Raw genomic sequence first — 27,920 nt, forward strand, 5'->3', positions numbered from 1 at the left:
GTCTCCAACCCTACTGATGCCAATAAGATCCCATTTGTCAAATCCCTTCGTCGTCCAAAGACTGCCCAGTCTCTCCGCCGAGTAAAGCGGGGTGGCTCTGGTCAGCTTGTCTGTTCATCCCGTGGCAGCAGTCGCAAAGCCCCACACTCGTACCGCAACCCCAGTGGGTCCGGTAAGATTTCCCCTAGCCGATCTAGAGTAGAGCGCCCTAATGTAATCGCCTACCGGTAGCTGCCATTTATCCATCTTGAATGCCGGATTCGGGACCGGACCATACATTGCATGGTTGACTGCACTCAGTTGGGATGCCCAGTAGTATCGTTTTATATCGGGCAACGCTATGCCGCCGTCATACCAGGGCAAAGTCTATTTCGCCAGTGCAATGCAAGGTCTCCCGCTCACACCAGCTTCCTCTGGAGGCCCTCGATCTTTGTGGAAATAACTGGCAGGCACCAAGTGAAGCGTATTTTGGAGGGCGTACAGAAATCGGGGGAGGGACATCATCTTAAACAGGGCTGCTCTCCCTACCGGGGACAGCGGCAAACCACACCACGCCGTGACGTCCAATCGAAGCCGGCGGAGTGGCGGAAGCAAATTCCTCTCATAACGTACGGCTGAGTCCAAGGAAATGTAAATCCCCAAATATTTAAAGCCGTCGCACGATACCGGTATCGGACAGACACGGGGCAACAGGGGCAGTTCTTCAGTAAGCGGGTAGATGCAGGATTTGGCCCAATTGATGGTCAAACCAGAGTTCCTCCCGAAGGAGCGTAACACGTCAAACACCACTCCTAGTGACTTACGAGGGGAAGTGAGGTATAACAAAATATCATTGGCATACAACGATATACAGTCCTTAAAATCAGAGGACCAACTGATGCCTTTAAGCGATGGCTCCCACCGAAGCCACGCGGCAAGGGGTTCAAGAGCGAGTGTGAAGAGGAGCGGTGACAACGGGCAGCCCTGTCGTGTGCCTCTTCCGAGGACGAAAGGCACCGAGGCCCTACCATTGACCACCACTTGGGCCAGTGGCTGTTCATAAAGAAGTCTGACCATCCAATAAAATTGAGACCAAAACCGAATTTTGCGAGGGCCACTCACAAATACGGCCATTCTATCGTGTCGAAGGCCATTGAGGCATCCAAGGAAACCAAGATGGCCGGCTCACGGAGTGACCCCGCCCTTGCCAGTACGCCGTGAGGCGACGAAGATTGAGAGCAGAATTCCGATGAGGAATGAACCCAGAATGATCAGGGTGTATCAAATCACTGATCACCGTAATCAGACGATTTGCCAAAAGATTTGCCAACATTTTGGGCTCGACGTTCAAAAGCGAAATAGGCCTGTATGATGAACATTGGTCACGGGGCTTCCCGTCTTTGTGGATGCCAATCTCTGATCCTGGGGAAGGGTTCCGAGATCTCGCGATTCCAGAAACATTTGGCGAAGGTGCGGCGCCATCTTGTCCGGACACAATTTGTACAGCTCTATCGGGATACCATTCGGGCCGGAGGCCCGGGATAACATTCGGGCCGGAGGCCTTCCCCAAGCGAAGGGAGCGGATAGCGAGCACTATTTCATCAGTGGAAAAATCCACCTCCATAAGCTCCCTGTCTGACTCCGAAAGGCTAGGCAGCGCTATATCCCTAAGCAGCAAATGTGAACCCTCCTCCGGCCTGTCCGAGACCGGCGCGTAGACCTTCTGAAAGTGCTGAGCAAAGACCGTGACTATCTCAGCCGGGTCCACAACCAGTTCACCGTCCTCTCTTTCCACAACAGGCATCACACGATTCAACCTTTCTCTCTTATCCAACCACGCAATCAACTTCCCAGCCTTGTCACCAACATCATACAACCGCCCCTGCTGCTCACGACTCATCATCCTTGCCGCATCCGTCACCAGCGCTCTGTAATCGGCCTGTTTAAGGGCCAAAACATGCAAACCCTCAGGTGTAACCCCAGATTCCAACTCTTCTTTCAAAGCTGTGATTTCATTCTCCAAACACACCACTTCCTCATTCTTGCTTTTCCTCGCACTAGCGATCAGGGACAGGGCTTGACCCCGGATAACCGTCTTATAGGCCTCCCACAAGGAAATGGAGAAGGACACAGACCCCACGTTCTCCGCAAAGTAATGGTCCATACATTTGACCACCTCAGCCCTAGTTTACGGATTACATAGATGCAAGGGGTTAATTGGAGAAACCCGGCCCTCAGTTCCCAGCTGTACATCAATCGTAAGCCAAAGAGGGGAGTGATCCGAGATCCCCCGAGCTAGATGTCGAATTTCCCTCACAGAGACCATCTGCACCTCTGGCACTAGGATATAATTAGGGCTCCCGGTTTTATGGTATTTATTTTTTTGCCATTTCCGTCAGTATTTATCCATATTTATTTTTCGGGCATTTTTTCTGTATTTATCCACATTTATTTTTGCTACAAGCAAAAGATGACCCTACAGCTAGTATTTTTCCACATTTATTTAAATTGACAATGCAACGCGAGGAGCTTGTAAATAAGCCCCAATCTGTGATCTCTGTCGAAGGCCTGGAGGCAGGCAGGACACAGGTCATGTTGGGTCTTTAGATTCCTGCTTGGGGAGAAAGGGAGATTGCTGTTGGGTAGAACTTAACCCCCACTTTTTGTTCCTGTTTAAAAGATTTAAGCCTATTGGCTTGAATTCCCATGACACAAACGTGCAGAGCTGTGTTCAGTGAATAACCACAGCGTCCGTTGAGATTGATGCAGACCCAGCGCGCGTTCATTAGCCCTGGGTCTGTGTGTCACTGGACGGCCGTGCTGCGCCTGAGACTATTCCCTGGACTGGCTCAAGCCTAGAGGGATCCTATCACTGATACGCCTTGACAAACCCCCGAATTATGGTAGCCTGCGGTGGCTCGCGGCTGAATTCATGAGCCTGCAGCCGCTGCCTTGCAGAGAGACGCTGCTTTAGTAATTAATGGAGCCGTCCTCGCAACACTCCAAGTTGGGACTCTGCTTCCGGCCCCGGCCCAAGTAAGTACCAGCTTCTGTAAGCTTCTCTTCCTTCCATTCCCTCACTTCCCTTCTCTCCTTCCCCTCCCCTCCCCTCACTCCCCTTCCCTCAATCCCTCCGTCACTCCCCTTCTCTCACTCCCTCCCTCACCTTGCCTCACTCCTTCCCTCACTCCCTCCCTCACTCCCCTTCCCTCACTCCCCTCCCCTCACTCCCTTTCCCTCTGTCTCCTTCCCTCTACCTCCCTCTGTCATCTCACCCTGCCTGTGTGTCAGCCCAGGCTGCTTCCCGGGCACGCACACACAGCCGCCCGATCACTTCACAGGTCTTTAAAAGACCATTTGCATGTTAATGGGGCTTTTGTATTTCACCTCTTCTTAGGCCTCCACAGAGTAGCAGAGACTCCCAGAGTCGCGCTCCGCTCTGGTTGCAGACAGTCTTTAAAAAAAAAGTTCAGCTCCACCCTGACATTGTTAGAATCCATTAAAAACCTTTGACAGGGCAAAATGTTCTGTGTGACACCCGATCTTATTTGTAAGGTGTTAGTGTGATCAGTGGTGGCTGGTGACATTTGAAAGTGGTGAGCCGTAGCGCGCGTACCCAAACCCCCCTCCCCCCTCCAAAAATTGTCTTTATGTATGAACTGGCTTGGCCGTCCATGCTGGACTGTTAGGTTTGGAGCAGGGTGAAGACTGGTTTGCGTATAGCTGGGTCCAAATTAAGGTGACATGGTGTGCACAAAACCAACGAATTGGAATGCAGCCTGTGTAATCACCTGATGAATTCAAGAATTCCATCCATCACTTTGTTGTATTCTTTTGGATGTTTATTGAGGTCATCTTACTTGAATCTCCTAGTTACTCGTAATAGAAAATCGCATGAAATAAAAAAAATTTTTTTTTTAAAACTGCACGATTTTTAAAGCAAAACTACTAATCCCAGAATGCAACATCCTGTTATCTAAATCGCCGAACCAACTTGAAGGTGTCACACATTAGATGGTTTTACTTAGCCACAAAGAAAAGGTCAAAGTGTGAAATAAAGCATATGCGTGACGGTCTGTGCACTTCCAAAAGTGTGCACACGCAACATCTTGTTATTTTGATAACAGGAGTCTGCACATAGGCGGGTGATGGGTGAGTCTGGTTTGTGACAAAGGGTGTTGGAATTCTTACTGACTCGGTATTGGTGGTTTGCTCGAGAGTGACACCAATGCTGGTGCTGTTGTCAAATGTGTCATTTTATTTGTCCAAAAGACCACCTTTCATTCTAAATTGGTGTCCTCTGCAATCCCCTTGGGAAACGCAAAAAAGCGGTCTCCGTAGCTTATCAGCGCCAGGATTGGCTGTGGAGCAGCGTAACTCCCTGCCCCATTCGGAGAACGGAGTCTGCAGCATGAGGCAACCCTCGGTCTCCCATGGGGGAGGCTACTGCGCATGTTCGGGCTGGTCAGAAAAATGACCAGCCCAAGGCAAACATGCGCGCCAGTAGCACTTCTGAGCAGCGTGAGCACGCACGCTCACAACAACCCGATCAAGTACAGCCCCATCCCCTTTCTCCCCTATGAGCTACATCTGGTGCGGCCGGTGAAGTTTCAGATGGCGGTGCGCATTAGTTGGTGGGGCAACGCCCGAACGCCCCAATGGACGCACTGCCGCTGAGTGTGATTATTGGAGGCGTTGTTTAGAGCTCAATGGGGTTGTGTTATCTTTGCTGCATTGTGTGGCCAGCCATGAATGTCACCTGGGTAAAATAACTAAAATGTGTAATATCGGTTCCAATACTCATCCCTTTGCCACCGCTCTGATCCTGCATTGCTGAAAAGCAGGAAACTTCTCAAAACTAAAAAGAAAAAGCAACAAAAAAAGTTTTTTGTTACGGCCTGTTCAGCTGCAGCGCCTTTAAGCTTCCGCACACGTGCGATTTATAAATAAAATGAACATCACATCATAGTATTTTTAAAACAGAAAGGTAAACATAAGGTTGTCTTATGCACAGGATGATGGTGAATTATTTTAGCTGATAGTGTATGGTTGACTAAACGTTGCAATTCATAAACTGTTTTCACAGTTAGACAGTTCTTGTGGGCTCGTTATGAAACTGCGATGTGGATGTTGATCAATGGCTATGGGGACAGGTTAGAGGTCTCTGCAAAGCAATGCGGAAAATGGATTTGAAAACTTCTGTTCGAGAAATCAACGCATGGCTGTATATAGAACAATCCCTTTTAACCAATCCCAAATGCAGTTAACTCCATATTCATATGTCAGTCTTTAATTTTTTTTTTTTTAAAACACGGGTGCGATGACTGGAAGGTCCGCGGGCCGCCAGGGAAGGCTTGCCGGGCCGTACTATGAGTACCCCGTACTATGAGTACCCGTGTTCTAGAGGAACCAGGCCATCCCGTCGACCTTAACAGTACGGTAAAGTTACAAGGGATGTGCCCTTCAATTTCTGGTGCTCTGCTGCAGTTTTAAAATCTTCTTTTTCTAGTTGCTTAAATGGATGCAAATTCTGATACTTATATCCTGTCTCCCTATTATGCGTTGCTTTATTTTGCTTGTGAAAGTATCACTCATGGTAGTTGAAATGTCACTCTTATTTACATAGCAATCTGAAACCTTGGCAGCTATGAAGTCCGTCCTAATCAGACTCTGGCAGGGGCTCTAAAAGGGGTGAAATAACAAAGCAGCCTCATTAACAAATAAATGGTCTTTCAAAGACCTGTGAAGTACTTGGGTGCGGCTGGCAGCTCTGTGTGCACACGAGAAGCTGGGGAAGCTGTCACCTCTTAAGCCTCTAAGGAAGGTGAGACACCAGACGGCAGCACAGCAAAATATACTAGTATTTTCCAGTTTTTATATATAAATACAGATGAAGGAAAACTTGTTTTCTGTCTGTATTTATATGTAAAAATCTGTAGAAACGGAAAACCGGGAGCCCTAGATATAATCAAGCCTCGAGAGACTCCCATGCGCTCCCAAATAAAAGGTATATTGTGCCTGTCCAGGGTGCAGTTGCCTCCAGCAATCCACTAAACCCAGCGTATCCAGGAAGTTGCTTAACCATAACTGTGATCTCAAAAGAGTCCTGGGGGGGCTACGATCCTCGCTGCCACAAACAACAGAGTTAAAGTCCCCACCAACAACCAACATGCCCTGAGGGAAGTTCAATACCACCCTACCCAAATCAGAAAACGTGGTGGACTGTAAACCCGGTGGGATATACACAGAAAGTACGGAGATCGTCTTCCCCTCCCAGCGACCCGTAATGGCAGCGTATCGGCCTCTATCATCCAGCACAGTATCATCTATCTCCAAGGGGAGGGAACTCCTGACCAGGACGCCCGCCCCCCTCGACCCAGCAGTAAATCCTGAATGCGCCGCTAGACGGTATCCCCTTCTATTCAATGCATGGCAAGCATTCCCTATCAGATGTGTCTCCTGCAGCAACACTATATCCGGTGAAAGATGTTTCAAATATTGTAAAACTATCCCCCGCTTGATCCTATCACCCAGACCATTAACATTCCAACTCAGCACCCTCAGCCCCTTACCCCCCATTCCAGAAACGTGGACTGTGCTCCCCCCACAAAGAAACAGGCACAATGGACAGAGTATGCAGCGAAATAGAGCCTCGGAATAAACAAGAAAACAAAAAGCCCCCCCCAGGAAAGTCCCTAGAACACACACACCCACCCTGCACCCCTGCATTAGACCCGAGAGCCACCCCAACTTGCAGTATTCCTGTCGCCCCATTAAACTAATCTACGAAAAGAGAGAAAAAAACCCTTAGAGGAGGAAGAATCCCGAGCCCTCCCACCCCCGGCTAATCAACAATTAATGCACATAGGAATAATCAAACCCCCGCCTTAAGTCTGTATAGTTGGCACACCGGTAGGGACTCACTCCACCCGTTCCTCCAGGCCACCTTCAGCGCCTTTTGATTGTTCCTGTTGATTACGGTGCACCGGCAAAGTATCAAGCCAGTCACTGACAACCTCCGGGCGGTCAAAGAAGAGTGCACGCTCCTCGTATTCGATCCTCAATCGAGCCAGAAAAAGCATGGCATACTTCAGTCCCATGTCTCTGAGGTGCCATTTCACCAATAATGCGAATATTGTTGCACCTGGCCCGGCTCTCGAAGTCATCCAGCCGACGGGCAAACAAGTCATTTGATGTCCGGAGATTACGAACTTCCGCCTGTGGGTCCGAGACATCGGTCGTGAGACTTGCGGTCTTAATGTCCAGCGACTTGACCCGCTCGTTGGTCTTTACGAGATCCATCCTGATGAGGTTGACTTCAATCGCCACAGTGTCTATCTTTGAAGCCAGGGTCTCATACTGCTGACCCATCGAGGTCTTCACACTGGCAATGGTGCCCATGACATCCCGCAATGTCAAGTCTTCCGTTGCAGGAGAGCCATCCCCAGTCTCATCCAAGACTTTGCCCGCTCCACCAGGGGATCCCTTCGGGCGGGCGAAGCGATCAATAGTATTAGTTTGGGCGAAACCCCCTCGGAATGTGCCCCTGGTGGCCCTCTTTTCACTCTCCGCCCTGCCCGCCATGTTGGGTAGCGAGCCCAGTCGGGCCGTTTGAGAGCTGGTGAGAATGGCTCTCCGCAAAACCAACTTGTGAAGTCAGGGATTACGGCGAGAGGCAGGAGATAGGCGCGGGGCCAGCAGCAAGGCACAGGCCAGCAGTCTCAACAGACAGCAGATGGTGACCGAAAACGAAACCGAAAGTACCACAGGGGCGACGGTAGGATCTTAAAGACCGTTGTTGTTCAATTGCCACCTGGGTACTTCAAAGACTCGAGTCCGCGGCGAATCGTCGATGTAGGCCTCAAAGTTCCAAGATGCAGAGAGTCCGGTTCCCAGCGGCCAAATCGATTTTTAAAAGAAGATATCGTGTCAGCAGGGCGCCAGCTAGTAGAACCCGTCGTCAAAATCAGGATATGTGGCAGGAGAAATGCGGGAGGCGGAAAGGGTCTCGGGAGCCCTGTGCTCACGCGTCCATCTTGGATCCGCGCGAAGCTCCTCCCCAACAACAAACTCTTTTTTTTTAAGAAAGGGAAACAATATAAGGGGATCCTAAAATACAAAAATAAATACTACTCAAATAAGCAATGGTCAAGAGCTGCTGGACACAATATCTTCACCAAATGCGAAGAAATTCTGGGTAATTATCAGAAGTGCTAGTGAAGGTCCTCCGAAAAATCTGTAGTTGAACATTAGTCCTCAAATTTGGGTAGAGCATTACAGCACGCTATACAAAAAAGACGACCAATCCTTGCATAATGAGCCCGATACTCCAGTACTGCACTGTCAACAACCAACAGCCGATAACTATAGTGCCAGTGGGAATAAGGAAGGTGGAGATCAGAAATGGAACTTAGAAGCGGACAAACATCTACGACATTTCTTACATCCGCAGCAAAGTCTATGACGAGAGGGAAAAAGCAACAATTTACTGTACAGGAAGTTGAGCAAGCAATTAAGGCCCAAAAGCCTCATAAAGCAGCTGGCCTGGACAAAATTCCATCTGATGTCTTTTGCAATCAGTTAACTTTTGGTCTACGGTTCTAACCCAAATTTTTCAGACCATCTGGACCCTAAGAGAAATTCCACATTCATGGCAGAAATCAATAATCCTGCCTAGTCACAAAAAGGGTCCGAGAGATCTTGTCACTAATGATTGGCCAATTTCTTTACTTGATGGTGTGGGTAAAATATTTGGAAAATTACTTGTATCTCGCCTACACCAATGTTTGAAAGACTCAGGTTTGATAACACCATACCAAGCTTGGTTCAGGAGGGGCCAGAGTATGTTAGATCAGATCTTCAGACTGAATTTAATTTGCTCTACATATATACATCTTAAAACTCTCCACTCCACCTGATTTTTGTGGACCTTCAAACTGCCTTTGATAGCGTTGATCGCCCGACGTTGTGGCAAATCCTAAATAGAATGAACACCCCTAATGGCATATTGAAGCTCTTAAATGCTCTGCATTCTGGTAACATTACAAGAATCAGATAGAGGCACAAGAGGGGAATATACAAACAGAATACGAATTGAGCAAAGAGTCATACAGGGCTGTGTTTTAGCCCCAACACTTTTTAACTGCTACATAAATGACATTGTAGCAGCTCTGAAAAATCTTAATTTGGATGTACCAAAAGCAGGCAACGATCACATTCCAATTTTGCTTTTTGCGGACGATGCGGTACTGTTTGCAAGATTGGAGATAGCAATACATCGACTATTAGAAGGGTATGAGTGCTGTAAAGCAAATAAATTGTCCATTAACATCGACAAAATGAAATATATCATTTTAAATCAAAAACAAAAATTGCGAGCTCATTTTAAGGTTTATAAAACATCATTGAAATAAGTATTCACTTATGATTATATTGGCATACAATTGGATGATAAACTTAAGTGGTCCCAACAGCAATTAAAAAGTACAATCATACTGGTACAGCAAGCTGGAGGGATATTGAGGTTTGCAAATTCATTGGGCAAGCATTTAGTGAAATCAGCAATCTTAGCCTACAAAATGAAAGCAAGGGCTGCTTGTACATATGGCACTGAGGTTTGGGGCTACAAGAAAAATACCGAAATTCAAATCACTGAAAATAATTTCCTACGATGTTTGCTACAACAGGGGTCTGGTACGCCAATGTTGCTTCTGAGGACGGATTTAGGCATAACCAAAATTGAGGGATATATTGAACTCGCTCCTCTAAGATATTGGATTTGCGTATGATCTAAGCCTGAATTGGAATCATATAGACTTACATTGCAAGATATTATGAAGCAGCAAGACCATGACAAGCTACCATGGTTTGCTTATTTGTCAGACATTCTGACTACCACAGGCTTAAATAAATGTTGGCTTCATCCTGAAACGATCACAAAAGATAGCCTTGATGTGGTAACAAAGGCATACTGGCACTACAACAATGAATAATCACTATCCATCTAGGTGCTCTATCAAAGCGCTATTTTTCTTTCAATCAAGAACTTGGTTTAATTGATTATCTGGATGATATTTATCCAGCAGGAAAAAGAGCTCTGTATCTTAAATTTAGATTAGGTACCCTACCAGCGGCTTCTGTGACCCAAAGATGGTTGAAAATACCTTGTGATGGAATGGAGCAGTGTCCTTGTCCCCTTGGAGGATGTGAAATGTTAACACATTTTCTTTTGCTGTGTCACTTTACTTACCACATTCGTACACAGTACTTGCGACAGAACTTGTAAAGAGGTGGAGGCTCTCTGTATCAGATCTTATAACAGAGCTATTGCAATGGCTTTTTCATCTTACATCTCTGCAGCATGGAAACAAAGCTCATTCACACATTTAAATTTGAATGATGGCAAGCAAGTTTGACAATCTTTTAATGGAGTTGTATAGATCAAGTTAGCACGTAAGCAAATACACATACTATTTATACATAAAGAATCTATCAGTTTGGTTGAAAGGTTCAGCGAGTTGCGTCACGGTTATTGTCGTTGAAAGAATGCGTTTTGACAAAATAATTGGCTAGCACATAGGCTGCTTGCTTTTAAACTTATTTTATTTCTATTAACAGAAAGAGTTGCCTATATTCTCATTTGTGTGAGAAATATGAGCAAAATATTTAGTTTATGAACTTATATGATCTTAAATGAACTGCATAATAAAAAAAAAGATTATTAAATGTGCTGTAGTATTTGATCTGATGAATTATTGAAGATACATTTAAGCAGTATATTGAATTTTAATTGTTATGGCTTGTTTGGCTGAAACAATAAATGAATGATAAGACGCAGCCATACTGAAACTTACTGATATCCTAGTCTATTCCAAAATACACCCAAATGTGCTAGGTCGGTACCCCCAAATATCAACCCTATGAGCACCTTGACTACTTCTTTATGAATTTTGAGTGGGTAGTATCCACAGCTGCCTGGCCCAAGGAACAGTGGGGCTCAAATATCACCCCGCTTTTATATGGAGAATTACAATCCGCATATCAAGCCGCTAATCCTACAGGCACAACATCATATGAGGAAGTAAAGCAGGCAATCCTGGAACTCCTCAGCTGTGACCCAGAGTATAATAGAACCAAATTTCTGAAGGAAAAATGGGTTACTAATGACAATCCGAGGGCTCTATTCTTCCGAATCCAAGACCTCTGTAGATGATGGTTACAATCTGACACTTACAACAAAGAAGTAATAGTTGAGAAAGTATGTTTGGATCAATTTCAGAGGCTCTGCCCTTGTCTACTAGGTGGCGGATAAGAAAACAAACTTATGTTATGAATCCCCCGGCTGTGGACTTAGCTTGTGCATATCACCGATCTCCTGACTTTAAGGATGTTAGGCCAAAGCCCCAGACACTTTCCCCTCACACCTGGAGTAGCTCAACAAAACCACAAATTGTGCTTGATAGCAAACCTCCTCTGAAAAACAAGGAGAAAGAAACAGCACAAGATCCAAAATGTTTTCAATGTGGGGAGTGGGGCCACATAGCAAGACTGTCCACAAAGGTCTCCGGCACTTGAACCTATGGAGGTTTTCTATGCTAAAGGACGAGACAATTACGCAGGAGAAAGACCCTGTCAGATTACAGGATACAAGACATTATCAATGGCCATTTTGTTAGAACCTTTGTGGACTCTGGGTGTCATCACTCTATAATAAGGCAGGGATTATTCAAGCTACCAGAGGGAAACACACAAAGGGTGGTCTCTATTACATGGAGATAGCAATCTCTATCTGGTGGCTCAAGTGACATTACAGTTAAAAGAGAGTGTAGTTGGCATGGAAGTTGAGGTTGTTCCTTATCTGAGGGAGGAGATTATTGGGACAGATTATGAGCACTTCCATCAAATGATAATGGAGGCTAGGAGTAAATCAAGGAGCAAGAAGGCATTACAAGAAGCTCAGTACTTTAATGAGGTAGTGACTGGGTTTAAGGAGAAATTGAAACAGATAATATTCGAAAAGCGAAAAAATAATCAGACTTATGTGTTAGTAAATTCTGCTAATCCAGTTTCCATCGCTTCTTCCGCAGATAGCATGTGGGAGCATCAAAATAGCTTCTGTGTAGCGCAAAGGGTGGTTCCCAATTTAGTACAGTCTTGGGCTCAAGCAACTACAGACAAATCGCATAAGGTAGGAATATTTTTTATTATTAAGAAGGGTTTACTTTATAGAAGTGTAGAGAAGGGCGGAAAGAGAACCCTACAATTAATAGTTTTACTTCCTTTCTGCAAACAGGTATTACATCTTGCACATTGCAAGGTAGGTTGAGGACACTATGCACACGAGAAGACTGAGGAATATTTGTTGAGGAGATTTTACTGGCCTGAGGTTTTCTCTGACATCTAGAAATTATACACCAGCTGTGAGTGATGTCAGCTAGTCAATGCCCCAACAGGAAGAAAAGCCCCCCTGAGAACTCACCCTATAATACACATCTCCTTTAACAGAGTAGGGATTGACTTAGTAGGACCTCTCTTACTATAATCAAGGGGATACCAATATATATTTGTGTTAATAGATTATGACAGCATATATCTGAAGGCAGTACCCTTCACTAGCATGATAACCCTTGTGGTGGCCCAAGCTATGATCGAAATGAAAATGTTCGGATTTTGTAGGAAGAGGTATGGGTAAATTTGGAAAAAGCATAAGAAAAGCAAAAGCCTAGAGTATAAAAAACATAGTTGAGTGTGACATCTCTCTGTTGGGGACAAAGTGTTAGTCCTGGTACCCTCCTCCAAAAATAAATGGCTCATTGGCAGTGGCCATATAAAGTACTACAACAGGTGAGCCCTGTCACATATAGGAAATCTGTTCTACACAAGGGATCTGAGGGACAAGTATACTATATAAACCTAAAACAGTGGCTAGATACAAGCATAGATGATCCCCTTGATGTCCCGACCCTGTTAGTTACGACCACTCAACCCCTCTAGATCACCTTTACCCCTACAAGAAAGACAGAAAATATAGACAATTTATCAAAAGGGTCTCCATTAACCCTTTTTTAAAATAACAGTTCTGAAAGATAGTAAAAACGTTTGTCTAAGTTTTCTCAGGGATGACTGGGAAGACCTTTCAAATTAAGCATGATATTGTCACTAAAGGCAACCAAGTTGTGCACCTACGACCATACAGAATACTAAGGGCATTTGGAAAGCAGTAGAGGAGGAACTGTTAAAAATGTTAAAAGATGGTATAATACAGTCCTCCCATAGTGAATGGTGTTCACCTGTTGTACTAGTACCAAAACCTGATGGAAGCCTTAGATCTGCATAAACTTACGTCAACTCAACGCTAATTCAATGTTCGAAACCTATCCTACGCCAAGAGTTAATGAATTAATAGAAAAGCTAGGAAAGGCAGTCTTCATGACGATGCTCCATCTCACCAACGGATATTGGCAGATCCCCTTAACCCCTTCCATGCTCATGACGAGCTCAGCTCGTCATGAGGCACAGTGGAGCTGTGCTTATGACGAGCTGAGCTCGTCATGAACAATGGGGTACGATGAGGATCAGCACAGGAGGGGAAAACCATTAGCAGCCAAGGTGTTAAACAAAACAGCCAAGGAAAAACAGCCTTCTCCACTCCCTTTGGGTTATACCATTTTAAGGTCATACCGTGCAGCTTACATGGTGCCCTGGAGACACACGGAATGCCGAACTCTGAGCTGACACCCTGCAGGATCTCGAAGTAAATCAAGTCAAGTCAAGTCATAAAATTTATATAGCGCACTACATACCCAGAGGGTTTCAAGGCGCTTAGGGAGGGGAGGAGGATTATTTGTCAAATATCCACGTTTTAAGTTGCTTTCTGAACGCTAGGTGATTCTGGGTGAGGCGAAGGTAAGCGGGAAGTGAGTTCCATGTTTTGGCAGCCAGGTATGAGAAGGATCTGCCTCCCATGGAGGTTTTGTTGATGCGAGGGACAGTGGCGAAGGCTTGGCTGGAAGAGCGAAGTTGGCGGGAGGGGGTGTAGAAGGACAATCGAGAGTTGAGGCAATCTGGTCCGATGTCGTAGAGTGATTTGTGTGCGTGGGTTAGCAGTCGGAAAGTGATTCTCTTATTGACGGGTAGCCAGTGGAGGTCTTTCAGGTGACCAGAGATGTGTTCGTTGCGTGGGATGTCTAATATGAGCCTGGCTGAGGCGTTTTGGATTCGTTGTAGTTTCTTCTGGAGTTTAGCGGTGGTACCTGCGTAGAGGGTGTTTCCGTAGTCCAGTCGGCTCGTGACTAGAGCGTGGGTGACTGTTTTCCTTGTTTCGGAGGGGATCCAGCGAAATGTTTTTCTGAGCATGCGAAGGATGTTAAAGCAAGAAGAGGATACGGCGCTGACTTGTCTGTTCATTGAGAGTGAAGAATCCAGGATGACGCCAAGGTTCCGTGCGTGGTCTGTCGGGATGGGTGCATTTCCGAGGGCATCCGGCCACCAGGAGTCGTCCCATGCAGGGGGGATTTACCTAAGATGAGGACTTCTGTTTTGTCTGAGTTCAGTTTCAGACGGCTTTGTTTCATCCATTCGGCGACTTCTTTCATTCCTTCGTGTAGGTTAGTCTTGGCGGTGCTGGGGTCCTTGGTGAGAGATAGGATCAGCTGAGTGTCATCCGCGTAAGAGATGATGTTGAGGTTGTGTTGGCGGGCGATGGCTGCGAGGGGGCTCATGTATACGTTGAAGAGGGTGGGGCTGAGTGAGGATCCTTGTGGTACGCCGCAGATGATTTCAGAGGCCTCGGACTTGAATGGTGGGAGGCGGACTCTCTGGGTTCTTCCGGTGAGGAACGAGGTGATCCATTCCAGTGCCTTTCCTTGGATTCCGATGTTTCTGAGGCGTTGTAAAAGGGTGCTGTGGCATACTGTGTCGAAGGCTGCAGAGAGGTCGAGGAGGATGAGGGCGACTGTGTCTCCATTGTCCAGTAGAGTTCGAATGTCGTCTGTTGCTGCGATGAGGGCGGTCTCAGTGCTGTGTTTGGCTCGGAAGCCAGATTGTGAGGGGTCGAGTGATTTGTTGGCTTCGAGGAAGGCGGCGAGCTGGTTGTTGACAGCTTTCTCGATGACTTTGGCCGGGAATGGAAGAAGCGAGATGGGGCGGTAGTTTTTGAGTTCGGTGGGGTCTGCTGTTGGTTTTTTCAGAAGGGCGGTGAGTTCAGCGTGTTTCCAGTCTTCTGGGAAGGTAGCGGAGTTGAAGGAGCAGTTGATGACGTCTCGGAGGTGCGGAGCTATGACGGAGTCGGCTTTGTTGAAGATGTGGTGAGGGCATGGGTCTGTGGGGGATCCAGAGTGGATGGAATTCATCAGGCGGATGGTGTCCTCAGTGGAGATTGGGTTCCAGGCGTTAAGGGTGTTAACGGGGGGAAGATGGTCAGCTGATGGTAGGGTGGGTTGTCTTCCGGGTTGGTTGTCAAAGCTGTTGTGGATGTCAGCAATCTTGTTGTGGAAAAAAGAGGCTAGGGAGTCGCAGAGGGTTTGAGAGGGGGTGATGTCGTTGGAGTTGGCCGAGGGGTTGGAAAATTCCTTGACGATGTTGAAAAGTTCCTTGCTGTTGTGGGCGTTGTTGTCGAGTCGATCCTTAAATGCTGTTTTCTTGGCTTTTCGGATCAGTTGGTGGTGAGTACGGATGGCGCTTTTGAAGGCGTCCTTGTTGCTGGTGGATGGGTCTTTTTTCCAGGCCTTTTCAAGGGAGCGGCATAGTTTCTTGGATTTCTTGAGGTCCTCGTTGAACCATGAGGCCTTCTTGATGCCAAGTTTGTGTTGGCGTTTTTTCAGTGGTGCTAAGGTGTCGGCGCTGTTGGATAACCAAAGGGTGAGGTTGGAGGCGGCTTCGTTGACGTTAGAAGAGAGGGCTGGGGAGGTTTGAAGGAGCGATGTGGAGATCTGCTCCGTGGTGATTTTGTTCCAGTTTCTTTGTAGAGTTGGTTGGAGGTGGATGATTGGTTTCGGCTTGTTGTAGGTGAAGTGAACGCAGCTGTGGTCAGTCCAGAGGAGATCCGTAGTGTGGCTGAAAGAGACATGGTTGCTGGAGGCCCTGAGTCCACTGCGATTGACTCGCGCCTCCTCCGTCTATGAGCACACAGCACCGGGCATCACCTCCACAAGTTCGAATCACCCAAAAAAAGTTCTACCATGAGAAATACAGAGCCACAGTGCCCCTGAGAGAGAGAACACTGTTGCTCCGCCAAGGCTACATTTCAGTACAGGACAGTTTCCAGTCCAGGTCCTGAGGAGAACCCCCTCAATAACATGTGGGTTCGAAACGCGTTGACTCGATGCTGGAACAAGACTCAGGAAGGGCATATCAGGACTTCAAATGTAGATAAATTCTACCTGAACTTTGACCCTAGTAGTGAGTAGGTTCCAGCATAATCAAGCAAGCAGGCCAGCAAAAATACCGAACGGCCCCTTGCTTGTCCGTAGGTTGTACAACAGGACTGGTGCCTCAAACATTTAGTGAAGATATGCATTTTTTGTCTGTGTTTTTGTATATATTGTGTAAATGTAAATATGTCTCATTCACAGTGATTGTCAAATGTGTGTTTTGAATATTGTATTTTTATGTGAATTTTGCTACTGAAATGGTATCATTCTTTAGACATATATGAATGATGTTTTTGAAAAGCGAAAGACTGAGTAAAAAATACTAAAAGAAAAGTGTGTCCACTTAGATCAATTGGATAAGTGGTACTAGATTTTGTAGTTATAACCAATCTACCTGGCCAATGTTTTTTTTGCTGTTTCAATTTGAGTGGTCTAGGCCAGTTAGTATATAGACCCAAGCCTTCTTTGTTTCCCTGGCCACATTTCAGCGTCTCATGGATAAGATCTTGCGTCCACACAATGAGTATGCTGCGGCATACCTGGACGACCAAGTAGTGTTTAGCCCCTCCTGGCCCCTAGTTTTGCATCTATCTGATGTCCTATCCTCCCTAAGAGATGTTAATCTCACAGCAAACCAAAAGAAATGTGTTCGTGTTACCGATCTCTTTCAATACTTAGGCTACCATTCAAAGAGGCAAGATAAGCCCACAACTTGACAAAGTGAAGTCATTAAGGACAAGTCACAATCACAAACCGAAAGAGTTTACGGTTGTTTCTGGGGCTCGTGGGTTATTATAGACACTTCCTACCCCACTTTTGAAAACTGACAGTCGCTCTTAAGGACCTGTTGAAAAAGATCCAACCCATTTCCCTTAATAACTGGAATAGAGTACACCAGTCAAGCTTTAAACAATTTAGAAGGCTATAATGTGATGGCCCCCTATTGACATGACCAGACTTTTCAAAACCTTTTGTGTTGCAAACAGATGCCTCTGGTAAAGGACTGGAAGCTCTTTTGTCTCAACCTGATGATAAAGAGCAACTTCATCCTGTTATATGTCAGCAAGAAACCATATCCCAGAGACCTTTGTTATGCTACGATTGAGAAAGAATGTCTAGCCATAAAATGGGCTATGCAAGCAAAACAATAATATTTGTTTGGTCATCAATCAATTGCTGGTGTATACTGATCATGCCCCTTTAGTGCGGTTGGCTAAATGTAAAGACACAAATCCTTGTATCCTGAGATGGTGTTAAGCTATCTAACCCTTCTCCTTTCAGGTACACCATCAGACAGGACTTTTTTTATTATTTTGATGCGTTTTAGTGCATAAAGTAATTTTCTGTACTATTATTGTTTGTATAAATATTTATTTTTATAGATATAGTTTGCATTTTCAAGGGCTTTCAAATGTTTTATTTATTATCTAATAGTAATCTACAGTGTCATAGCATGTTGGGTGTGCAGGGGGATAGGGTGGGAAGTAAATTTGGTAATGATTAATCATTTTTGAGTAAGTATGTGATTGAAACTAACTTTTTATGTTATCTTATAATGATTTCTTTTAGTTGTATATTACCTACAGGTTGCCAAGTACTATTAAATATAATTTGTTCATAAACTTTATTACTATTTTTATTGATTAATAATTGTGTAAATAGTGTAATAATTATATATTTTAATTATATTCTAGGTGTGGGCTACTAGGTTTGTAGGGGTATAAAGTGGGAAGCTTATTAAGTAATAATTATAAGTAATTAATCGTTCATAATTTAATTGATTATCAATTATGTAAATTTTCTACACTTGTTTGTTTTAGATCTATTTTACATGTGGGTTGCTAGATTTCTCAGGGTATAGGGTGGGAAGGTAATTAAGTAACAATTAAATAATAATCCATTTTAATTGATAAATAATGATTAAATTGCCTATTAATTATGTACATTGTTTAATTGTTTGTATTATATATGTGTGTGTGTGTGTGTGTGTTTATGTGTGTTCAATGATGACTTCCACCAGGATGCCAAACTCACGGCGGGTGCTTCCTTGGTCCGTTATGTTGCACAACAACTCATAAAACAGGTAGAAGCACTCCCAGGGTAGTTTAATAGGATTTTATTTAACAAGCGTGTTTCTGCGTAATGCCTACCTCAATGCCATTAAAACATGATGGTACACAGTGCACTGTTGGGTTAAAATTTCCAGTTATTGTGCTCATTGGTGGAATTCCAACCAATAGGCAGACCGCATAGCTGTTCAATCCGTATGGCACCCAAGCATCAAAACACCTGGGTTGGTGTTTCCATCTGATGTAATTTCATAGTGGGCCTCAATGCCCCATAAGGCATCTTGTTCCAATGCACCAGGAAACATAGTTCACATATATGTATCAATCACATATGAATTATGGTTCATTTTAGAATTAGACAGCATAGAACCTATAGGTTAGAACCTATAGTTTTTAACATGGATGAAGAACTTTGCACCTGACTTCTTTAAAGGCTGTTAACTATGTTATCTTGCCTGTCCCTCTCTGAGGGTCGGTTGGCATACTATACATTGTTAGCAATTTTTATCCAACTATTTGTTGGACTGTTAACCTATTAAATTTACTGTAACTTTTGGTTAGATGGAAATAGCCACCAGACCTAACAGAGACATAACATCTTGGTTTTGTTAGATTTTTATATATATTCTATCAAGAATAGTAGAGCATCCTGTTTTCATATTTAAACAACATTTTATATCATTTATAGTAATTAGCACTTTTTGGGAGGTGATCATAGGGGAAACATGTGTAGAATGTAGTTAGGCTCTTGCCCTTTTGATACATTTCATAGTAGAACTAGAATAAGCCGATTGAGTGTGTACCTAAGATTTGTAAGTATGCCTTTTCATGCAGAAACATGATATTTATTACAGTTATGGTAATAAGAGGGTTTAGTATATAGTGAGTTCCTATATATAGTTTTCGATTTTTTAACAAAAGAAGGATATCTTTGTTATAGCAGGCTTTTATGATTATGCATGTGATTTAATGTAGTTATTGTATTTGATCATCATAATCAGATATGTAATTGTAAGCAGAGCACACTCCAATTGCTAATTTATTTAAGTTTGACACTATGATGAAATCCTTTCCCCGTAACCTCAAGCTGTTCTTTATGTTTATTCTGCACATCATTATTTATTGCAACACAAGATGGCACACCCTGTCGTGAACACGGTTGCTGGGTGCCATCAAAATGCATCTACAGTCACTCATAAGCGCATTAATAAATATCTTTGAAACTCACCAAGGAGTACAGTTGTTTCCCTTTTGTTGGTGAGTGGATACAATATTTGCATTTTTATATATATATATATTACATTACTGGCATGAAGAGGGCCTCAATGATGATGCTGAATTACTATATCTACAGGTCAAACATCCCATCATGCCGATCCTTTGTGTACTGCCCAAGGTACACAAGAATCTTGAAAAGCCTCCTGGTCGTCCCATTGTCAGTTCGTGTGGTTCCCTCCTTGAGAACACCTCTGGATTCATAGATATCTTCCTCTTCCCCTATGTCGCAGACCTAGCATCTTACATATGCGATTCTATGGCCTTTTTAAACTGGATCAATAATACCCCTTGGAAACCAGTTTACATCATGGCCACTTTTGACGTGGTTTCCTTGTACACCTCAATAATCCATGAAGATGGTCTTAAAGCGTGTGAATACTTCATGAGATCGCGATCCCTTAACCTGGTGAGTCACACCAAAATGCTCCTTGAAATGACGTCCTTTTGCTTACCGACAATATTTTTATCTTCGATGGCAAGTTCTACAGGCAGAGTCAAGGAACTAACAAGATATCCCTTGGCGAAGAACAACTTGAACGTAAGCCCATATATTTGTACCAATCTCTAGCACATTTAATACATAGACAAAGAGGTTTGTTTAAAAATAAGGTTTTCACGTTTTATTTTTAAAAGAAGAAGAAATTTCATCAGCAATACAATACATTTTTAAAAAAAGGCGCAAAACATATTATAATTTGATTAAAAACATAGGCAGTATGTATCACAATCATGTGCATCTAAAAAATTCATAAATCTACTACAAAAAACACTAATTTCCAAACTCAAGCTGGTTATCGTGCTTGTCAGCTAAGAACGAAAAAAGACAATGAGAGAGACAGACACAGACAGTATTATTTGTCATCAAAATTGCACATCAAAAACCGACCAATATTAAATAAAATCCTGGACTATGTATTATATGTGCTAGAGATTGGTACAAATATATGGGCTTATGTTCAAGTTGTTCTTCGCCAAGGGATACTTTGTTATTTCACTGTTGACTAGTACCCTATTCCCCTGGTGTGTTAAGGGGTCTCTCTCGTTTATTTTTACAGAGTCAAGGAACTGCCATGGGGACATAATTCGCTCCAACATACACAAATTTAACAATGGGCTTTGGGAGGCAGAATGCCTGTGGTCAGAAAACAACAACATCAATTTGGAGAGGGTGGTGCTGTGGGTCCGTTATATCAACAACCTCTTTCTCATATGGGAGGGGGGAGGATGAGCTGAAAGATTTTTTGTTATCATTAAACAACAACTCCTTCAACCTACAGTTTACCCATAAATACAGTAGGAACTCAATCGATTACTTAGATATACGGATCTACATTGAGGATGAGAGAATATGCACCACCCTCTTCCACAAGAACACATCATGCAATGGCATTATATCAGCAAAATGCGCACACCCAAAAGTCCTAAAATAGAGTATTTCATACGGAGAGTTCCTGCGGGCTCGCAGGAACTGCTCCGAGGAGAAGGCGTACACAAGACAAGTAGACGTGATGTTTGATAGATTTCTGAGAAGAGGATACCCAGGCACTGACTTGGAAAATGCACGCTTTAGGGCCACCAAACTGAAGAGAGACAATCTAAAACTGCAACACCAACTGATTTTACTGCTGAAATAATGAGGTTTGTTACAGATTTTAACAGTTCTAATATCAGAGTCAAACAAGCAATATCTAAACATTGGAATATTTTAGAAGAAAGATCAAGATCTTAAACCATTTATTCCAGAATATGTAACTATTACTTATAGAAAGGTACCGTTGTTGAGTGACTTGCTGACCCACAGTTACTTCTCTAATAGAAATGTGCAGAAAAATACTTGGCTACCACATAAGGGGTTTTTCAAATGCTCCAAATGTAAAACCTGTAATTATGGATGCAGCATTGTGGATATAATGACTATCCAAGTATCCAAGAAACCGATCAAGGAGAGGATCACATGTGAAACCACACATGTGATATATCTGCTGGAGTGTGGATGTGGTCAACATTATGTTAGGAGTACTGTGAACAAATTAAAATTACGCATCCTCCAGCATTTACGGGCAGTGATTAACAAGGACTTAACATATGTAACGGCCATGCATATTTGGAAAGAACACAATGGCATTTTAGATAAAAATTTATTTTACTCTGGCATTGAACACATCCCGGTTAAGATCAGAGGAGGGTATAGAAAACTGGCCTTGAGGCACACAGAGTCAAGATGGATAGTAACTCTGGGCACAGAAAATCCATGGGCCTCAGTAAGGACACTGAGCTTTATACCTTTCTGTAAGATCTTTGCAATGACTCTGTGAGGGAGGGTGATCCTCATCCTCTTTCAATATTTAAATTCAGTAATTTGTGATTATCAACCCACAGTAGCAGTCGTAGCCTCACTCTTTCTCGATGGATATGATCTCCTAATTGCATTTTTGTATTTTTGATCTGGCTTTCAACGGAATGTATGTTTCAATATGATATTTTTCTTTACTGTGTTTTGAAATGTGCATACGCCACTTTTTCTTAAAAAGATTTCAATTGTACTGGGCACCTTATTAATGAATAGGTAACTTTGGAGTGCAGGATGAAATGTTGACGCTTACAGCATGAGTTGGTAGCAATGCACCTTTATCAACATGTTTACATTATTACCAGCACAAGTCACTTTTTTCCCAACTTAGGATGAGAATTGTACTTAGCACTTGCAACTTATAATTGCAATTTTGGCAAATACTAATGTGGGAAATTGTTCCTCAGACTTTTTTGTATGTTACAAGAAATATGCACAGTGCACTTTGTTCAAGATGGTTTATATAAGCATGAGCCACGTTTCTTCTATACAGGAGGTTTTTTGCACTATGCATGCCTTTCGCTGCATATATGCAGACTAAGGACAATATTATAATGAGCTAGAACTTTTTGTACTTTACAGGAAATATGCACAGTGCACTTTAATACATCCCCAATATTTATTTTTAGAATTTTTTATGGCCATGTCTGGAAACAATTAGGACGATTTATGCTTTAACCTTTAATGATGGACATCGAATATTGGTGCAATCTACAGTACTGTCTCCCCCCTTTTGGTCCCAAGCCCATGTTCATATAGGTTTGAATTCTGGCATATTAAACTATTTGACACAGTTTCATACTACTAGAGATATCTATTCGGAACGTAGTCATAGATTATTAGCAAGTTTTTCTGATTAGAGGTAGGGATGGGTCCCCTAATCCCATAATGACTTCCTTCGAATTGTGGGGCTACTTGTCTAATTTTCTTATGCTTGTCATATCTTATTGGATTGGTCCTCTAGAAATGGTCTATATAATTTTGCATGATTTTGCACATTCCATATGTCAGATGAATCTTTGGTAGTCTTAACTTGATATCTTTCTCTTTATGTCCCTGATACTTTGTGTTCTTTACAAGGTCAAAATGAATATCATATGTTTATTTGCAATGCTGCCAACTCCTTTAGAATTTATTGTCTTTTTGTAATCAAAATGAAATGCGTTAGACGTTCTATGGTTTGTCCCCTTTAAAACATATAGAAGTTTTTAATTGGTCGTGGGGGAAATGGTAGTGATTTCCCATTAAATGGACACTCTATACTTCATTCTATGACCCAGTAGAAGGCTCAAGCCAAAACACATACATTAGCTTTGTTTGTATGCACCTCTGCACTTTGCTGGTTATGGCTAACACTGGGCATAGTTTGCGAAGTAGCGCTATGCGTAACTACGCAAAGTGCACTTCACACTTTGCGAGCTATGCGTAGCTTCGCAAATTGCCTAGTGCACTGTGCAAAATGCTGTTCGCACTGATTGCACAGTGCCGGATGCTTGTCCGCACTGTGCAATCAGTGCAAACTGCATCCTGCACAGTGCAAATGGTAGTATTCTGCTGCTCAAGTAGATTTCTACTCGAGTGGCAGCTTTCTCAACGTGGACTGGTCGTTTCTCATCGCGAGCGGTCGCGAGCATAAGTGACCACTCTCAATGAGAAACCTGACCTCCCCACATTGAGAATCTCGCCGAGAGGTTTATTTTCCACGCTTGTGATTGGCAACTTGATGTTGCTGATCGCGAACAAAGAAAAAGTCTCGCCGGGATGTCATTTTGCTTGCTCGTGGCAGATGTAGTGACCAAGGCGGCTGTGACCGCCGATACACGTCTAATCGTATGGAATAAAAACTATCCTTGTAACTTCATTCCACGGAGTCAGTGCCTGCTTTTGTATGATGGTAAACAGGATTGGCTGAATATATATATATATTACCTACTGGCGGTCGCCAGTAGGTAGTTATAGTTAGGATTTTTTTCAATGTTAAATCTCAAAATTCTATTTGGAATAACTTTGGCGCCGGTTGACGAATCTGCCTGAAAATTCCCTCAAAATGGCCTCGCGGAGCTCCGGTCCTTCCCTGAAAGTTTGGGGGGGATGCGTCAAGCGGGGGCCGAGATAAAAGGGGGGTTCCAAAACGCGTTTTCCCCATGTTAATTTCCACAGGGCGGTCGATTTCACTTTTAGCCCGACCGGCTGAATGGATTTCCACCTAATTTGGCAAAATTGTAGGGACTGGTAGCCCGATGTGCCTTTGCTATGTCTCAGGATATGTGCTCCAGTGGATTTTGAGTAATTTAGGTTAAAAAAAAATATATATCTTGATTTGCGCCGGGGGAGCGCCCGGTCCGCGCACCGGGGAGCGTATGATTGAGAAAAAGAATGACACTTTTTAAAAAAAAAAATAGCATTTTTTTATAAAGTGGAGGTAGTTCTGAAAAGAACTTTTTTTTGTTTTTGTTGTTTTATATTTTTTATACTTTTTGAAACGATTTTATATTTTTTTGGGATTTTTTACAGGGGAAAAACAAAAACAGGGATTCAAAAAATGTTCAACAGGAGCAAAAAAATGAGAAAATTTAGGGACGGGGAGAGCATCGGTGTTCCTGTTTCTTTATTGCAATGAGTTCAACGCTCTGCTCCCCATAACAAAGTAGTTCGTCACAGTCCTTGCATAAAAATGTTATGCCTGCAAAAACCGGCTGGATGTTAGGGACCATTCTTGCACGTGTTGAACCTGAAGGTGTTGCTCCACCAGTGGAGGTGCTGATGCCATCTCTTCGTGCCTTCTCTGCCAGCTCCCTGACACTCTCCCTGGAATAATTTTTTGGGTGTCTTCTTTTGACATGCCTAATTAAATTGGCATTTCCAAAGCTATATTTTTTTAGAGGATTGCCTCTGGATAAAATACTTCCACATATTTTACAAGTTACTTTACTTGCATTAACTTTTTTTTGTCCTTCAGGGATGTCATAAAATTTCCAGATGAAGTGGTTCTTTGTTTTCCGGTGAGGAGGGTCCTCTTGCACAAATCCATCTGAATCACTGCTGGATGACTCCCTTGCAGCCATTGCTGTAGATCAGGAAAGTAATGAGTTGAAAAATCACAAAACACCTCTTGCTCTCTCCAAGTGCAAATCAATAGTGAGAGAAATGGGTGGGTTTCTCTAAATTTAGAAAAAATTAATTATTGAACCAATGAAAAGTGTTATTTACAGGTCACATGACCATGGGCTTCATCATTATGAAACCAAAACTGTTATGAACCAATGAAAAGTGTTATTTTCTGGTCACATGACCCGACGCGCTTACGCGACGCGCCGCGGGGCGCGGCCAGGGGCGCGCCGCGTAAGCGTGTCAGACGCCTACGTTGCGCGATCGTATTCGCTCGAGTGCTTCCGGGTGCGCTTACGCCGTGCGTATTAAGCGGACGCGGCTACGCGATACGTCACAATCATGTTTTCGTTCGCGATATTGGCGCTCTCGGGACGCTCCCCGGAGCGTGCCTCGGGACGCTTTATAGAAGTACGCTTTTCGGGGCGCTCCCCGGGGCGCGCATCGGGAGCGCTCCAAAAAAAAAATGGGAAAATTGTAGTGACAGGTAGCCCTATTCTTAAGTGCTTTTTACAAAAATTAACTTTGGGAAAATATGTATTGTGCTACATTGGGCTTTATATATGTTAGAGCAAAAATGTAGCCCAAATGTAGCCAAATGTAGCCCAATGTAGCCCAAAGATGGCCACCAGAGACAAAAAAAATATAGCTCAAATATAGCCCAACTGTAGTCCAATGACAGAATGTATCAGAGTGTTCTAAACAACTAGAGCGCTAACAGTCTTACTTATAAAGTGAGACTTATAGTTAGGAATTAGCATTAAAAAAACCTGTGAAATTCACTGAAAAAACCATAGGTTTCAGACCAGTTATAGTTAGGAATTAGCATTTACAAAACCAATGAAATTCACTGAAAAAACCATAGGTTTAACACCAGTTATAGTTAGGAATTAGCATTTAAAAAACCTATTAAATTCACTAAAAAAAGCATAGGTTTCACACCAGTTATAGTTAGCTGGAAATTTTACTGACATAAAACCATTGAAATTCAACGTTATAGTTAGTTGGACTCACTATAACTTGCGCGAGTAATGCACTGCTGATGACGTCACATATTACATCACTCATGACATGGTCAGTGACATCACTCATGACATCACTGATGACACCATCCTTGTGAAAGAGTGACAGACCTCCTTTCACTGTAACCCTTGAAACACATATTCAAAAATAGAAACTAAAAATTTTCAAAAAAACCCATACCAGTTACAACAACCAATTCAGAAATTCCACCATTTATATACACATCCACTAATTCACCAACAGTTCTATGTAGTCACTCATACATATACTCACTCATCATATGTAGTGATACACCTATACATCCTGTAACACATCGACAGTCATCCAAAAGTTACACACACACATACTCACACATGCAAATAAACTATTGAACATCCATTTATTTGCATATACAACTATACACACACTACCACCTTACTTCTAAGGAAACTTACACATACTTACTCTCTTAAACAAACACTTATAGAAACACATACTTATTTAAACAAGAACTCTTACAATCTCTCATTCTCACATATACTCACTTATAAACATTAATACTCACATATACTAGATTAAAACATATGTCGTTACTGATAAAGACACTAGTGAGACAGTCATTCACTCACTAACACACACATATAGACACTCATCCAACCTTACAGTCCTGCACATATGCTGTCTTCAAAACACATGCAAACAGTGAATTAGTCATTGATGCATCTATGTGCTAAGTAATACCCCCACCAAATCATACAGACATTCATACTGATACTAAAATAAACATCTAATAACCCATATACACACACATGTAGGTACTCACCAACCCATGCAGCCACTTATACACAAAGTGAAACACTGATACATATATTTAAATATTGAAACATTCCTCGCTAATATATGTATTCACTAAGATGCACTTAATAAGCCAGTTAACCAATCCATTTTTTTTAAAAAAAACATCCATTTAGATACTTATTTAAACATTTATTCTTCCATCGACCGTTTTCATATACATATAGAAAACATATTTATTTTTAGAAAGACACACATTCACTGGATGGTGTCATCAGTGATGTCATGAGTGATGTCACTGGCCATGTCATGAGTGATGTAATATGTGACGTCATCAGCAGTGCATTACACGCGCAAGTTATAGTGAGTCCAACTAACTATAACGTTGAATTTCAATGGTTTTATGTCAGTAAAATTTCCAGCTAACTATAACTGGTGTGAAACCTATGCTTTTTTCAGTGAATTTAATAGGTTTTTTAAATGCTAATTCCTAACTATAACTGGTGTTAAACCTATGGTTTTTTCAGTGAATATATATATATATATATATATATACATATATATATATATATATATACATATATATATTCACAGAAAAAAACATAGGTTATAGACCATATATAGTTAGGAATTTGCATTTACAAAACCTTATTTTACTCACACAAAACCATTGAAATTCCATATATAGTTAGTTGCACTAACTATATATCGCGCACCCGCAATCCACTGCTGATGATGTCACATATTACATCATTCATGACATGGTTAGTGACATCACTGATGACATCACTGATGACATCTCAAATGACATCACTGATGACATCTCAAATGACATCACTGATGACATCACTGATGACATCTCAAATGACATCACTGATAAAATCACTGATAACATCTCATTTGACATTACTGATCACATCACTGATGATATCATTCATGTGATAATACCATGAACCTCTTCAGACTCTA

This window comes from Lissotriton vulgaris, chromosome 4_1 (assembly GCF_964263255.1).
Source record: "Lissotriton vulgaris chromosome 4_1, aLisVul1.2, whole genome shotgun sequence".
Lineage (NCBI taxonomy): Eukaryota > Metazoa > Chordata > Amphibia > Caudata > Salamandridae > Lissotriton > Lissotriton vulgaris.